General features: G+C 41.6%; 1 pseudogene; it reads right to left on the bottom strand.

Moving 5' to 3' along the window:
• Positions 1-13,953: 13,953 nt before the first annotated feature.
• On the bottom strand, positions 13,954-16,498 carry LOC116683842 (microfibril-associated glycoprotein 4-like; annotated as a pseudogene).
• Positions 16,499-17,004: the final 506 nt, after the last annotated feature.

The following is a 17,004-nucleotide window of genomic DNA, read 5'->3' on the forward strand; positions in this document are numbered from 1 at the left end:
TTGGGGAGAGCTGGACCGCAGAGTGAAGGGAAAAGCCGACAGGTGCTGAGCCTTCTGGGAACTCCTTCAAGACTGTTGGGAAACCATTTCAGGTGACTACCATTCAAGAGAATGCGAAGAGTGTGCAAAGCAGTAATCAGAGCAAAGGGGGGGTACTATGAAGAAACTAGAATATAAGACATGTTTTCAGTTATTTCACACTTTTTTGTTCAGGGTATGTACAGCAATCCTTTAGTTAAATTTACTACTTTTTAATACCTTTTTTACTACCTTCAGAATTTTTTTTAAAACCATCACGACAATGAATTGCAAGTGTTAATCAGCAACCTTTCTATTATTTACACAGATTTTGACATTTATAACATACATAAATGAATAGATTTAGAGACAACATATCATTAACAACATATTGCACATATTTATTTCACTTAGTTAATAAAAGAAAAACAAACTACATAAATGTGCTATGGAGAGAATGGATAGTTCCAGCAGAATTGCTGGCATTCACTGCAATTTGATGCATTACAAAATGGCATCTTCTTACCACAAGTGAATGCCTTTGCGATGTCAGAGTCGGGAAACATTTCTTTAAACAGCTCTGAAATTGCTTCATTTGAGTTAAATGAGTGGTGTTTAACCGCAGTGTTCAGACACCACAGAGCCTCCGCGCGCAGTGTTGGTGTGGCGCCCATGGCCGTCCGGAGGTCAGACGTTGCTGGAGCCGTAGCGTTGGCCAGGAGGCCTAAAGTGGCACTAATTTGCGGCGGTGGTGGTGGAGGTGCAGCCGCACAGACAGCTGAGATTGGTCGAATAATTAACTGCTCTCTCCGAGCACGCCTTCCATTTTTATGTTTAGTGGATTGCACATGCGACCGAAGTGCGTTAGCTCCCATCCAGTTGACATTGATGTGTTTTTTACACACCGAACAATAAGCCTGCCTGTTATTCCCTACTACAGGCCTGAGCCAGTCCTTAACCCGTTTGCGCCGGATGCTTCGCGACGACACATCTACCGCCGGTTACTGCGTTGCGCAACTCTGACCCTCCTGCCGGCTGCTGCGTGGCGCAGCATTTTGTATTGGTCGGTCTTTCCATGACGCGTGCGGCAGAGAACGCACTGTCATTGGTTCAAATACACATGAGGCGGGTCTTGTTGGCTATTTCAAGCCATGTGACCACCAAAATGTACCGTAGTTTGCTGAAAATCACGTCAATCAACCAGACAAACATGTGCGTTTGTTTATGAAGTTTTGAGAGACGAGTGAGAAAACGGCTCCGACAGAGGAAGTGGTAGATTATGATGAAGACATCCTCCCTCCCAAACTCCTCACACTATCTTCCACCTCAACGTCCCCGCCCTGTCTTAATCCTCCTCTGATTGCCTCGTAGCCGTTTTCCCCCTCGCTCGCTCTCAAACATTCATAAACAAACGCACATGTACGTCTGGTTGATTGACGTGATTTTCAGCAAACTACGGTACATTTTGGTGGTCACATGGCCAACAACCCACCTCATGTGTATTTGAACCAATGACGTTCTCTGCTGCACACGTCATGAAAAGACCGACAAATACAAAATGCTGCGCCACGCAGCAGCCGGCAGGAGGTTCAGAGTTGCGCAACGCAGTACCCAGCGGTATCCGGCGCAAACGGGTTAATCTTGGTTGTTCACCCAGCTATCAGAAAACTTGCATTTGCCCATTAAAAGATGACGATGGTTGTCCAGTCGTTGAAGATATGGCTTGAAGCAAGTCTAAAATAAAACGTAAGCCAGCCACTTCTGTTGAGCGCGCAGTGTTCTGAGATGTCGAACGACCACTGAATATGACGTCAGCATCAAACATCGACGGAGACGAAAGATCTTTGATTATGTCCCAGACACGCCAAAGCCCATATTTAAACGGACTAACGCCAACGCAGGATAGAATTTCAATCAGAATAGGACACCTGATAGTCTGAAAAAAATAACACCTAATTTAAAAAAAATAATACCTCTGAGACTACATTTAACACTTTTAATGGCCTTAAATTTGACAATTTTGATTTATCACTTTTTAATACTTTTTAAAACCCCGCGGACACCCTGTTGTTAAATTCATAATTCCACATGTGTTCATTCATAGTTTTGATGCCTTCAGTGATAATCTACAATGTAAATAGTCTTGAAAATAAAGGAAATGCATTGAGTTGTATGATAATGATATATATGCACACAGTGTATCAGGACCAAGAACACCAAGTATTAATATTCTAGACTCATACTTACTCTGAGAACCCCTTCCATTTCAGCAGAAACTCTACTCTTCCCTCCACCACTCTGCGGTCCAAAACCTCCTCCACCTCATACTCCTCTTCCTCCTGCTTTTCCTCCTTCACTGCTGCAGGCTCCTCCTCCTCTTCCTCTTTCACTGCTGCAGGCTCTCCTCCTCTCTCTTGCCCTTCTTTCCTGCTCCGGTCGCCAGCTTGCCGTCTTCTGGTGCTTTTGTAGACCCAAGGAGGGGGGGACATGCAGAGATAATATTACAAGGGTAAGAAGAACTAATGGGAGGTGTGAGTGAATTCTAGTTGACCATGTTTTACTAGATTAAAATCTTCTGTTTGAATGGAGAAAATGCAAGGGCTGATGAGGGACCAATCCATAGGACTCCAGAGTGTCAAGTATCTCCTACATTCAGACTGGAAGAACTACTAAAATGTAAGGCCCAAAAGTCATTAACTGGAGCTACAAGCTACATGCACAGTAGTCTGGACCAACCACACTTCATTTAGCAGAACATCTCCAGATGTTCCTGTGTAAAAATGGAAAGTTCAGAAAGATGTTTTGATGGTGCAACAAGGCAGGCCTGGTCACTTCTTTAAGGGAATCAGTGTAAAGATTCCCAAAGAATATGTTAACGCCATCTTATATCTAACTGGGATGTTTTGAGAGTGATTGGAGCAGGATTGCTGAGGACGAAGTAATGTTACACACTGATAAGCCATGGATGCAGCACATTGAAATAGTGTGTGTGTGTGTGGTGTCTGCTCTCTGTCAACATGCACATGTGTTTCTTCTATCAGGGTGAACAGTTCCTTCCTGAGACTATGTAGCAGAGCCAAAGTCGCTGCATCCAGAGTTTAGCCCCGCCCACGACTATTCTGATTGGTTAAAAGAAACAAACAAGCCAGAGCGTTTCTTCTACAGTAAAATAACAAAGCAAAAAATCCCAGTTAAAGCTGTTTTAACTTTAAAAATGGAAACATCTTTCAAAGAGACAACGAGGAATCCTGTTAAATAATCCTGATTTCAATAGAAACCAAAGTAATTGGGATTCATATCTCTTTCCCTAACGTACGACACAGAAAAGCTTCAAATGATCACATTTCAGAAACATAAAAATCAGCAATTGTGTGTTTGTTATAAAGAAGATATATTCAGGCAACGCATTAAGCTCGGTCTATTTGCTGGATTGTTCCAAGGTAACTGTTGGTAGCTAACGTTAGCAGATAAGCCCGTTGACAGTGTTGAGATATGAAAGTTAAAACAATGTATTTATGAATGTTAACTAGCATGTTAGTTAGCAGTAATTAGCCTGTGTCTATGATAATTTTAACTAGCATGTTAGTTAGCAGTAATTAGCCTGTGCCTATTTTAATGTTAACTAGCATGTTAGTTAGCAGTAATTAGCCTGTGCCTATGTTAATGTTAACTAGCATGTTAGTTAGCAGTAATTAGCCTGTGCCTATGTTAATGTTAACTAGCATGTTAGTTAGCAGTAATTACGTACATACCGTTACAACTTTCAGACAGGTTGCTCACGTCACATTTACGTCGTCAAGCTCAGTTGGAGACTGCGCAGTAACGCTCAGCATCACCGGAAAGAGCTTCTAATAGACTTCACTGGTCTCTGTCCAGAGCAACGGACCTGTTGGTCCACTTCTTTAACTGTCTATGGTTTCACTCACTCACTTAAAACAACTACTAACTGGCTCTATTAGCCTACAAGCTAGCATAGCTTGTAGGCTAATAGAGCCAGTTAGGTCAGTTGGGTCAGTGTTTTCTTTTCATTCCTATTTTAGGTCTGTCAGTCACAGTGAACACCGGGGACATTTCCGGGGACAGGTCACCAAAACCGGGGACTGTTTCCGGAAACCGGGACATCTGGTCACCCTCCACAAGGACTTTAGCTTGTGCTACACTAACTGCTAACGATGCTAACGATGCTAGCGGGCTAACGATGCTAACAGCCGTTGGTATCATAACTTTTACCAACTGTATGGATGTAAAACAATACTAACACACACACACACACTGTGTATGTTTTCCATATGTTTACATATGGAAATGAAAAAAAGTACACATAGTTTTCCATATATTTACATATGGAAATGGATGAATATATGGATGTTTACCTTCTGTCCGGTTCAGTGAGTCAGCGTTATAAGATAACTGATTCTCTTCATCATCACGGATAACGGTCGTTCTCCACGTCACCGCCGAAGGCCCGCCCCTCTGCCCTCACATCGAAAGCTGATTGGACGGGAAGTTAACAGCAACCAATAGAATTAAAGTAGGTCAACAGATTTTAAAAAACTGTATTTTTACTGTAACACTGAACACATTCAAAATAAATTATTTAACGGTTACAAAAAACAACAACGGAAAAACTACAAAATAATATGTAATATAGAGTATACATAATTAAATCAACCTGACGTTGTAGTAATAACAATAACTGAACTTTTCTTTCATAACATTATTTTAATATTTAAAATCCTGAAAATGTAGAAAGTAAGTGTGTGTGTGTGTGTGTGTGTGTGTGTGTGTGGTGTGTGTGTGTGTGTGTATGTGTGTGTGTGTTTGTGGTGTAATATCGTGAGTACATTTCTTGACTTATGATTGTATGAAATTATGGTTTAAGTAATGATAAATGTTTATATTAACTCAATGTTCACATCACTCCACTTTGAAAGTCTTTACACTGTTTTCCTGCCCCTTAAAGAATGTATTTCAAAATACTACTGCATACAGAACCACAGGGATAGATTTCAGGTTGAAATATACAAAGTTATACTTTAATATCAACATAGTATAAAATTAAAAATGGGCGTGTACAGAGAGGGATAATAGGCTGATTCACATGTGCACACTTGTAGGTAATATGTGATTTATGAACAGAATATTACATAGATGAGCATGCACACGGTTTTATAAATCTGATTTATTTTTGGCTTTTGGTGTATGTACACTTTCAGCAAGGATCCTAACTGCAGTTTTTAAATGAGACCCCAGATTATTTACATTGATTATGGTGGAGATATGCTGCTCTATACACGTTAAAAGTGGTGATTATTTACATGGATTATGGTGGAGATATGCTGGCTCTATACACGCTAAAAGTAGTGATTATTTACATGGAGTCTGGTGGAGATATGCTGCTCTACACACGCTACAAGTAGTGATTATTTACATGGAGTCTGGTGGATATGCTGCTATACACGCTAAAAGTAGTGATTATTTACATGGAGTCTGGTGGAGATATGCTGCTCTATACACGCTAAAAGTAGTGATTATTTACATGGAGTCTGGTGGAGATATGCTGCTCTATACAAGCTAAAAGTAGTGATTATTTACATGGAGTCTGGTGGAGTTATGCTGCTCTATACACGCTAAAAGTAGTGATTATTTACATGACCTGAAGGCGGCGGCCTTCTGTCTTTTAGACTTTTAATCTGAAAAGCCCTGACTTAAGGTAAACCGGAAGTTTGGGGCTGGCGGCGGGATAGCTGTGTTTTGTTTGCTGCTGAGTTCCTAAGTGATTTTTTTCGGAGACAGAGCTCCAGGTGAACCTGCACGTGTTCAGGTAAATATCTTAATAAGTGCTCTGTTACACGGCAGCCAGAGTGCGTGCGAACAATAAGCGAATAGAAGCCCGAGCGGCGCATGCGTTAACACGCTAGGCTAGCTCCGTTGTTAGCTCCGCAATTAGTTTCTTGGCTAACTGCTAGCTCCGCTATTAGCTTCATGACTAACTGCTAGCTCCTCTGCTAGCTCCGCAGTTACCTTCGTGGCTATAGCTTCTAGCTCTGCTGTTAGCCACGGAGCTAACGTCTAGCTCCGCTGTTAGCTTTGTGGATAACTACTAGCTCCGCCGTTAGCTTCGTGGCTAACTACTAGCTCCGCTATTAGCTTCGTGGCTAACTGCTAGCGTTAAAGTCTCATCTCTCTTCTAATTTGTGCTGTGTTGTCTGATTTAACGTAATCTTTCCGTGTTTTTAGTCAGTTTGAGAGGATTTTATATGCTAGCAGCCTCGGACTCGGCTTGTTTCTTAAAGCATTATTCTTTTACTGTGAAATTCACTTCACAGTACTTCAATTTTTCATAAAGAAAATCCTGAAATAGTCCAAATTTTACAAGAAACTGGAAAAAAAATCAATAATAAAGCAGTAACATAAAAAAAGGTCCAAAAAGTGTTAATATTTTAAGAGAGTGCACTATGTGTATATGTGTGAATATGTGTTCATGTTATGTTGTCTTGCCACTAAATGTTCCTTCGGGATGAATAAAGTATATATCTATCTATAGTATCTATCTATCGTATCCACTATCTATCTATCTATCTATCTATCTATCTATCTATCTATCTATCTATCTATAGTATATGTCTATCTATAGTATATATCTATCTATCTATAGTATCTATTTATCTATCTAAAAGTACATTCAACCAATACTACGTTTCCTCCAGTCCATTATGAATGCAGAACTCTGAGTTAGTGCTGCTCAATTATGGCCAAAATGATAATCATCACGTACATCACGTACACTTATGAGCACCCTATGTTTGAACATGGTGTTTGTTAAGGACAATCCATGACTAACACAGAAGTCCAACAACAGACAACCACTCTGGTTCAGATCCGGCTGGCCGTTCCTCCCGATCAAGCCTCTCCAAGTATCTCCACCATTGCCTACGTGTGCGTTGAAGTCCCCCAGCAGAACTATGGAGTACTGGAGCCCCATAGAGAACTCTATTCAAGGTCTCCAAGAAGGCAGAATATTCCAAACTCTTGTTTTGGTGCATATGCACAAACAACTGTCAAAGTTTTCCAATAAGTCCAGTAATGTGGAAAAAATAATGTTCCTTAATAAAAATTGATGAGTGGTCCCTGTCCCACATACCCCCCGGCCATAGTTACACAAGCACACCCAACTTGTGCCATATTTTCCCAGCACATCCTCTGTTTCCCAAGCACTCTTTACCTAATACCCAATAATACAATACACAAATCTATCAATCTTTATTTTAAAAAGAATGCTATCCCATTGTTAGTACACGTGAGTGTCCCTAGTCTAAAGCCTCCTGTCCACTATCTTGTCGGGATCATTTGGATGCAGCCTGGGCCCTTCACCAGGCGAGGTCTCTGTTACTGAAGCTTCTAGTAATGACCCATTTTCAAACCAATTCCTCTAAGTGGTTCAGTGCTTCACCAAAGCGTCATTTGCCCTTCACTATCAACACCTAGTTTCTTTACTTTGTAATGCCTTATGTCTACTGTAATGATGTAAATTGAGCCATAATTCCTTTTTATTTATACCTTTGCTTTTCCTACTGTGACATGTCAAAATGTCAAAAGGTGTATTGTTTGAAAGCCCATCTCTACACATCCATGTTCCACTCCCACAGGTGGTTTGACACATGCTAGTTGTCCCTTAAATTCACAATTGTAATTTATTGGTGTTTATCTGTGTTTAAAAATACAGAAGAAATCGGTGAAGTTAACAGGAAAATGTTTGTTAATTTACAGATTTTGTTTTTTAGTGTGTCAAGTCCTGACCATTCCCTGACCAGGAATTGAACCCGGGCCACGGTGGTGAGAGCACCGAATCCTAGCCACTAGACCATCAGGGAGTACATCTATCAAATTTATCTTTGTAGATGTGAGTTTCCTTTTCACTTACTGGATGACTCATATTGTTTTAGGCGAGGAATGGTTCCTGGCTAGAGCTTCCGAAGGCAGGACATGACAGATTGCACTAAAATGTCAAAATTTGGACCTGAATCCAACAATAACATTACTTGACACTCACATACATTGGTTTTCAGGTTACAATGTTTGGTCAGGGGTTTAGTTACTGCTTGAAAAAAGGGAAAGGTCATGTTTTTTATTGCAAATTCCAGCACATTTCTAAACTATCTTTTAAATATGTTCATTTACCATTCAAAACAAAAGTACAATCATAAAACAAATACTACTTAGATATTATTATGACTGAAAACTGTGAGATATTCTGACAAAACTACTCTGGCAGATGTAGTAGTGTCAATGTTGCCTTGGTAAATAATTAGCAGCTGGTAGATAAATCTCCCCATCAGGAAATCAAACCCCAGTCTTCCATGTGACAGGCGGAGGCGGTCATCCAAAGTTTACGTAGTATAGTGGTTTTCGCGTTGGAACAAGTTGCACTATTTGAAATATGCCTTTGAGATACAAGAACTTCTTCACTTGGGACAGCCACTGACTCCCAACTTGATGGGAGCAATCTTGCGCTTTCAGATTAGGAGGGGCTGACTTTCATCCCGACTGCTTGACACTGGACTTTAATCTGCCCCAGTGGGCACTATAGATTACTGCCTGATGAAGCCAACAGAACCACATCATCTGCAAAGAGCATTAAAGGAACTCTAAGGTGCCCAGACTTGACACTCTCCACCTCCTGCTGCGCCTTGAGACGGTGTTGTCATGTCCAGGAGTTTGCTCTTTCCATCGCTTGATGTGAATATTCACATTTAGGGTCAGGAGTTCTCCTCCCATGTTGAACACAGCCTGAGCCAAGGCCCGCTTTCCCCTCATGAATAGTCCAACACGTTTGCTGGGACTTCCTCGAGTCCTAAGCTGGTAGAAAAATCTCCCCGTCGGGGCGAACCCCGATCTTCCACGTGACAGGCGGAGATACTGTCCATTATACTAACGAGGAACGGCCAAGCTCTGTTTTTGGCACATCAATCAATAGGTGGCGCTATTCCATTATTTATGCCACAGTAAATACATGTAGGTAGTGCTGCACGATTATGGCCAAAATGATAATCGCGATTATTTGATCAAAATTTTGATCGCGATTATTCTCACGATTATTTGTTGATTTTAACCAAAACAAATTTTATTGTCACATAGGCTATTTATAACTGCGAGAGGGAGTGTGATGGACGCTACTCACAGAGAGACGGCTGATCATTATGAACGGGTCGAACGGCGGATACACACGTCGTGTGTATTAAACGTCTGTATCTTCACTGCGCTGCATTTTTATCAACTATGATATTCTGGCCATGGGTCACATCTCTGGTCCTGGTCCAGGCTTCGGTCCAGCAGCTCCGTCTCCCACGCTGTTACTCTACCAACTGAAGTTAGTTGCATTCAAAAACTTCTTCTGTTCTTCGCCGTAGTGGCCGCGATAGCAGTTACCCGCGGAAACACTGGTACAAATACAGGTTTGCCCCCTCATACTTATTAATATACAGCTGTGTTAATGAAAAATTAAACTGTAGACATATATCAGAGTGTGGACCGGCGGCCGCTGTGTGGCGGGGCGCGGAGAGTAAGAGGAGAGAGAGTAGGACGAGAGAGCGTAGAAAGATCCAACACAGGCACGGCTTTACAGACGAAATGGGTCATGTAACGCAAAATTAAACCATATCCATATAACAGCATTGCAGCGGATGCGAGGACAGAACAGTGACAGACGCTACTAGCTAACAGACGCTGACTAGCACTGGTCACTGCTGTTGTCTGAAAAAACACAAATGGGACAAAGTGTTGCGTTTACTGGTAAACTGGTAAACCTTGAGACTGACGTATTACCGACTGCTATCTGTTGAGTTTTCCTCCCGTTACTCTGTCCTCTGGGACTGTCTACATCTAGAAACTAAGCTGCACGGGTGCAGTGAACTACTCTGACTGGCTCATGAGCAGACGGCTTTACGGAGCGGGAGATTGGCTTTGCAAAAAACCCGGAGCGCTCTATGAAATGATGCTTTATAAAAATAATCGCTCGATCACGCAAATTTGATTGTGGGAAGTCCAAATCGTGATCGCGATTAAAATTCGATTAATTGTGCAGCCCTACATGTAGGTATATTTAGGTTTACTACATATTTTGGGGCGCCGTTTGTAAAGCGGCTCGTGCTGAAAATAACAACATTTTGTCACATTTAGCTTTAAATAATGTTTAAATAACTGGTATGAAATTTTGAGGGTCACTTTCTTGCACATTTACAACAATATTTGTCAACTTGGAAATATTTAAATAGTTAAATCCAAATATAAATGTTACACCTAAATGTTAAATGTTAAATCTATATGCTAAATCTAAATCTAAATGTTAAATCTAAATCTAAATGTTAAATCTAAATCTAAATGTTAAATCTAATCTAAATCTAAATGTTAAATCTAAATATTAAATCTAAATCTAAATGTTTAAATCTAAATCTAAATCTAAATGTTAAATCTAAATGTTAAATCTAAATCTAAATGTTAATCTAAATCTAAATCTAAATGTTAAATCTAAATATTAAATCTAAATCTAAATGTTAAATCTAAATCTAAATGTTTAAATCAAAATCTAAATGTTAAATCTAAATCTAAATCTAAATGTTAAATCTAATGTTTCGGTGAAACTAAATATTTAGCTAATATGCAAATTAATGTCGGTAACCGGAAGTACCAAAATAAAGCTCGAGGAGGTCAGTGTATGTTTATAGTGTCAAATAACGAATAAAAATCCTCTCATTGGGAGATATGGACTCTTGAACTTGGATAACCGTGAAAATAACTACCTAAAATAATAAACACAGTTGGGGAAAACTGTATTTGAAGAGTACTTTGAGTTTTTAGTGTCACTTTTATGAATGGTGTGGGAATTATAGCCACTATAGCCAGCCACGGGGGGCTCACTTTGACTGGTCTGTCACGTTCGCTTGCATTAAGGTCAGCAAGAGCCTATCCCCCCCGCCCCCGACAAGGCACTGACAAGACACTGCGAAATGTCCAACGAATCAGCGTTAGCCGAGAACATCGGCAGAGCCGTCCTGGTGGCTGAACAAACTTATTCAACAGCGACAGCGACAGCCTCAGGCCACCGCAGGCCACCTCGGTAAGCATGTTTTCCAAATCACGGAGCTAGCAATGTTGTCAAGGCTAACTTAACTAAACTAGCTAACGGTAGCTAGCCAGTAGAGATTTGCTACTACCTTGACAACAAGACAATGCTAGCTCCGTGATTTGGAAAACATGCTTACCGAGGTGGCCTGCGGTGGCCTTGAGGCTGTCGCTGTCGCTGTTGAATAAGTTTGTTCAGCCACCGGGACGGCTCTGCCGATGTTCTCGGCTAACGCTGATTCGTTGGACATTTCGCAGTGTCTTGTCAGTGCCTTGTCGGGGGCGGGCGGGATAGGCTCTTGCTGACCTTAATGCAAGCGAACGTGACAGACCAGTCAAAGTGAGCCCCCCCCGTGGCTGGCTATAGTGGCTATAATTCCCACACCATTCATAAAGTGACACTAAAAACTCAAAGTACTCTTCAAATACAGTTTTCCCCAACTGTGTTTATTATTTAGGTAGTTATTTTCACGGTTTTCCAAGTTCAAGAGTCCATATCTCCCAATGAGAGGATTTTTATTCGTTATTTGACACTATAAACATACACTGACCTCCTCGAGCTTTTATTTTGGTACTTCCGGTTACCGACATTAATTTGCATATTAGCTAAAATTTAGTTTCACCCAAACATTTAGATTTAACATTTAGATTTAGATTTAGATTTAACATTAGATTTAGATTTAACTTTTAGATTTAGATTTAATATTTAGATTTAACATTTAGATTTAGATTTAGATTTAACATTTAGATTTAGATTTAACATTTAGATTTAAATTTAATATTTAGATTTAACATTTAGATTTAGATTTAGATTTAACATTTAGATTTAGTTTAATATTTAGATTTAACATTTAGATTTAGATTTAGATTTAACATTTAGATTTAGATTTAATATTTAGATTTAACATTTAGATTTAGATTTAGATTTAACATTTAGATTTAGATTTAACATTTAGATTTAGATTTAACATTTAGATTTAGATTTAGCATATAGATTAACATTTAACATTTAGGTGTAACATTTAATATATTTAACTATTTAATATTTCCAAGTTGACAAATATTGTTGTAAATGTGCAAGAAAGTGACCCTCAAAATTTCATACCAGTTATTTAAACATTATTTAAAGCTAAATGTGACAAAATGTTGCTGTTATTTTCAGCACGAGCTGCTTTACAAACGGCGCCCCATAGACATTACACCAGCTACGTTGTAAGCGCAATCCCCGCGAAATTCAAGGTCAAAATGACAGCAGCGGTGTCCCCCAATATCACAGCGGTGAGGAACTCCTCTAAAAAAGAACTAATAGCAAGAGGGAGGTCTACGCCAGCCTTAGATGGACTACTGCAGCAAAAGGGACAAAAACTCGTCCGATCGTTTTGAGAGAGAGAGAGAGAAAATATATGTCACCTTGAGTATTTGTCTGAAATCTTAACTTTGCGGAGCACAACTGTCATTGCGGTCTTCAAATTAGCTGGTTTTAGAAGTCCCAAGGTCCGGGTATAATGGAGGGGTTCAGGCTTTTGCGGTTGCTGCCCAGAGACCAGAACAAGTTACCCCCCGATAGCGCACTTACAGATGTGGCTCTTTTTAGGTCCAAACTCAAAACATATCTGTTGAGTCATGCTTTTAATACGGAGCAGTGGTGGGACAGTTTCATTCAGGCAAAAACTAATCCAGAGCGAAAAAAAACAAGAAGAGGGAATCCAAAAACAAGAGCAGAACCAGAAACTTGAGACCACTCAAGGGAAACACAAGACAGGAACTAAACTAGACATAGTTCCGTCTTGTCTAGTTGTAGTTCCCATCTTGCCTATCCGTCTGTCTAGTTGTACTTTCCGTCTTGTCTAGTTTACTTTCCGTCTTGGTGAACAGGAGTCTTGATGGTACGACGTGGAAGATGGTTCTGGTTCTGGTATCGGCGCACGCTTAGTGAACTATGGCATTTTATCACATTTTTTACTCTGACTTTTTATATTTCGACATGCTGTAATAGGACTTTAAAAATATAAATTCTGACACACTATACTATGACTTTTTCACTTAAATAAAAAGTCATAGTACAGCAAAAAAAGTTATAAAAAGTCAGTCATAAAATATTGAAAATAAAAAACTAAAACGAAATACAGACATGAAGTTTTTTCATATAAGTTTCTCCCTCTTTTTAGTATTTTATTTTTCAAATTATTATTTTAACATGTTAACTTTGCTTTTTTGAATTATTTTCTTTAAATTGTAATTATTATAAGTTTTCTTCTCAGAGACAAAGTGAAGACATCAGATCATCTTAATGTTCAGCTTCTTATTTATTGTCTCATCCAGCAGATCCAGAGTAACACACCTCCACACACACATATATCTACATAAGAGTTTCACACCTCCACCAAACATCACCTGGCTGGCCGGAACTGCAAAGATCTGTTTCTACTTTTCATTTTAGACCCATTATCATCCATGCAGTGACCCCCCCCGACCAGACTATAGATGTGTTTCCATTTAAAGATCATGGGTCTTACAGCTGGAGACACATCGGACCCTAACCCTACGTCCTGCTGCAGAGTCCCAGCTGGAGACACATCGGACCCTAACCCTACTTCCTGCTGCAGAGTCCCAGCTGGAGACACATCGGACCCTAACCCTACTTCCTGCTGCAGACGCCCAGCTGGAGACACATCGGACCCTAACCCTACTTCCTGCTGCAGACGCCCAGCTGGAGACACATCGGACCCTAACCCTACTTCCTGCTGCAGAGTCCCAGCTGGAACCACATCAGACTTTTGCTGCGACTGCTCTAACCATCACAGACGGAACAAGATTTACCATCAGCTGGCTTTCTTGTTCTGGTCCAGTTTCAGGAAAAGAAAACCTGTTGTTGATTAAATGCTTAATGAAAGAAAGAGAAAGAGATGAGAAGAGATGAGGTGATGTTCTGCTGGACGTTGGTCCTGGAGACCTACAGCACGGGACGGACCATCATGCTGATGAACTTCAGGGAGTAGTCATAACCTTTCCAGGTGGACCAATCCACTCCAACAGCATAGATAGTCCCGTCAGCCCCCCAGCGATAGACACCGTTGGATTTGCATGGTAACAGGCGTTGTACCAGAACCCACCCAGGTTGATCTGGCACAGTTCACGGAAGCGGCATCCTGGTCTTTGTCGAAGGTGGAGAACTTCATTCCGTTGTGATGACCAGTCAGGGAGTCTCCTACAGAAACACAACAAGTGTATAATCACAACATTATGAGAAAACATAGACCCCGTTTGATTACATGGACTCATGCATTAGTCTCAGTTCTTAGACCAATTCTACTCTCCTTATATATGTGTCCTCTAGGCAATAGTTTTAGGAAACGCTCAATTAACTTTCACTGTTATGAAGCCACCAGAACGCTCGTCAGCGAGTGCCTGGTGGCTGGGTTTGCCACGAGCCCGGCCAGGCACAGCCCGAAGAAGCGACGTGGCACTTCTCCCTCCACCCCGGGCCCACCACCTGTGGGAGGAACCAAAGGGGTCGGTGCGCTGCTACATGGGTTGCAGCGAAGGTCAGGGGCTTTGACGACCAGACCTGGGCGGCAGAGGCTGGCTCTGGGGATGTGGGTGAGTACCACATGGGTGATGATGGAGATACTTGGAGAGGTGTGATTGGGAGGACCGGGTCCCTGATCTAACCAGAGTGGTTGTCTGTTGGTGGACTTCTGTGCTAGTCATGGATTGTCCATAACAAACAGCATGTTCAAACATAGGGTGCTCATAAGTGTGTGTGGTACCAGAGCACCCTAGGCCAAAGGTCAATGGTCGATTTTATAATCGTTTCATCTGATCTGAGGCCGTATGTTTTGGACACTCGGGGAAGAGAGGGGCAGAGCCGTCAACTGATCACCATCTGGTGGTGAGTTGGGTCAGGGGGTGGGGTAAACTCTGGACAGACCTGGTAAGCCCAACGGGTAGTGCGGGTAAATTGGGAAGGTCTGGAGGAGGCCCGTGTCCGAGGGACTTTCAACTCACACCTCCGGCGAGATTTTTGTGCATCCCTGTGGAGGCTGGGGGCATTGAACCTGAGTGGACAATATCAAAGTTTCCATTGCTGAAGCTGCCGGTGAGCTGTGGTCTAAGGGTCCTAGTGCCTCAAGGGCGGTAACTTTCAAACACCCTGGTGGACACCGGTAGTCAGGGAAGCCGTCCGACTGAAGGAGTCTTTCCGGATATATCTGGTAAGGATGACTTCTGGGCGCCTCCCTAGGGAGGTGGTCCAGGCACGTCCAGCTGGGAGGAGGCCTCAGGAAGACCCAGGACTAGGTGGAGAGATTATATCTCCAACCTGGCCTGGGAACGCCCCGGGATCCCCTAGGAGCTGGTTGATGTGGCTCGGGAAAGGGAAGTTTTGGGTCCCCTGCTGGAGCTGTTGCCCCCCGCGACCCGAAACCGGATAAGCGGATGAAGATGGATGGATGTTATGAAGATGACCCATTATAGCTAAGGGAGAGGCAGATGGATGAAACAGTCCAGTTTTCTTTGAGTGTAGATAATAGACAGACATCCTTCTGTCAGAACATAGAGCATGATAACCTCCTCCTATCAGACCATAGAGCATGTTATAGAGAGGTCTAGACCTGCTCTATCTGTAAATTATGAGTGGTCTAGACCTGTTTTATCTGTAAATATAGAGTGGCCTAGACCTGTTTTATCTGTAAATTATAGAGTGGTCTAGACCTGCTCTAGCTGTAAATTATAGAGTGGTCTAGACCTGTTTTATTAGTAAATTATGGAGTGGTCTAGACCTGCTCTAGCTGTAAATTATAGAGTGGTCTAGACCTGTTTTATCAGTAAATTATGGAGTGGTCTAGACCAGCTCTATCTGTAAAGTGTCTCAACATACTTTTGTTAAATTAAATATTATCAATAAAATAACTTGAATTGATTTGAAAGTGGCCTCAAGCGTTCAGGGAGCTGAAGTCTACACAGATAACCCCCCCCCCCCCCCAAGACTAAAGACCACAGCTCTTCTGACCCTGATGAAGATACCCCTCCTGACTAAAGACACATCTCTTCTGACCCTGATGAAGACACCCTCCAGACTAAGAGACACATCTCTTCTGACCCTGATGAAGATACCCCCGCAGACTAAGACCATGTCTTCTGACTGCACCTTAGACCGACTATGTCATCTTAAGACTAGATGATGTGGAGACGTCACCTGCTCCTCCTTGATGAAGCCAGACACCGTCAGTATGAACCCATCACATGGCCCCACGAGAAGGACGTACCGAGCGAACGCTCTGTTTTCCCTGGAAGTCCTCCATCTGGACCAGCAGCTCGGACGGGCGGTTCAGAGTCAGCTGGTAAGGTTTCTCAAGACCTAGACACACAGAGACACACACACACACAGAGACACAGACACACACACACACACAGTTACACACACACACAGACACACACACACACACACACAGCACATGATATAAATGAACAGCATTTTGTGTATTCCTGACCTTTAGTACTAGATGATCAGTGAGTTTTGTGTATTCCTGGCCTTTAGTACTAATGATCAGTGAGTTTAGTGTATTCCTGACCTTTAGTACTTGATGATCAGTGTTTTGTGTATTCCTGACCTTTAGTACTAGATGATCAGTGAGTTTGTGTATTCCTGACCTTTAGTACTTGATGATCAGTGAGTTTTGTGTATTCCTGACCTTTAGTACTAGATGAACAGTAGTTTTGTGTATTCCTGACCTTTAGTACTAGATGAACAGTAGTTTCATGTATTCCTGACTTTAGTACTAGATGAACAGTAGTTTTGTGTATTCCTGACCTATAGTACTAGATGAAACAGTAGTTTCATGTATTCCTGACCTTTAGTACTAG

The sequence above is a fragment of the Etheostoma spectabile genome, unplaced genomic scaffold (assembly GCF_008692095.1).
Source record: "Etheostoma spectabile isolate EspeVRDwgs_2016 unplaced genomic scaffold, UIUC_Espe_1.0 scaffold00019134, whole genome shotgun sequence".
In the NCBI taxonomy this organism is placed as follows: Eukaryota; Metazoa; Chordata; class Actinopteri; order Perciformes; family Percidae; genus Etheostoma; species Etheostoma spectabile.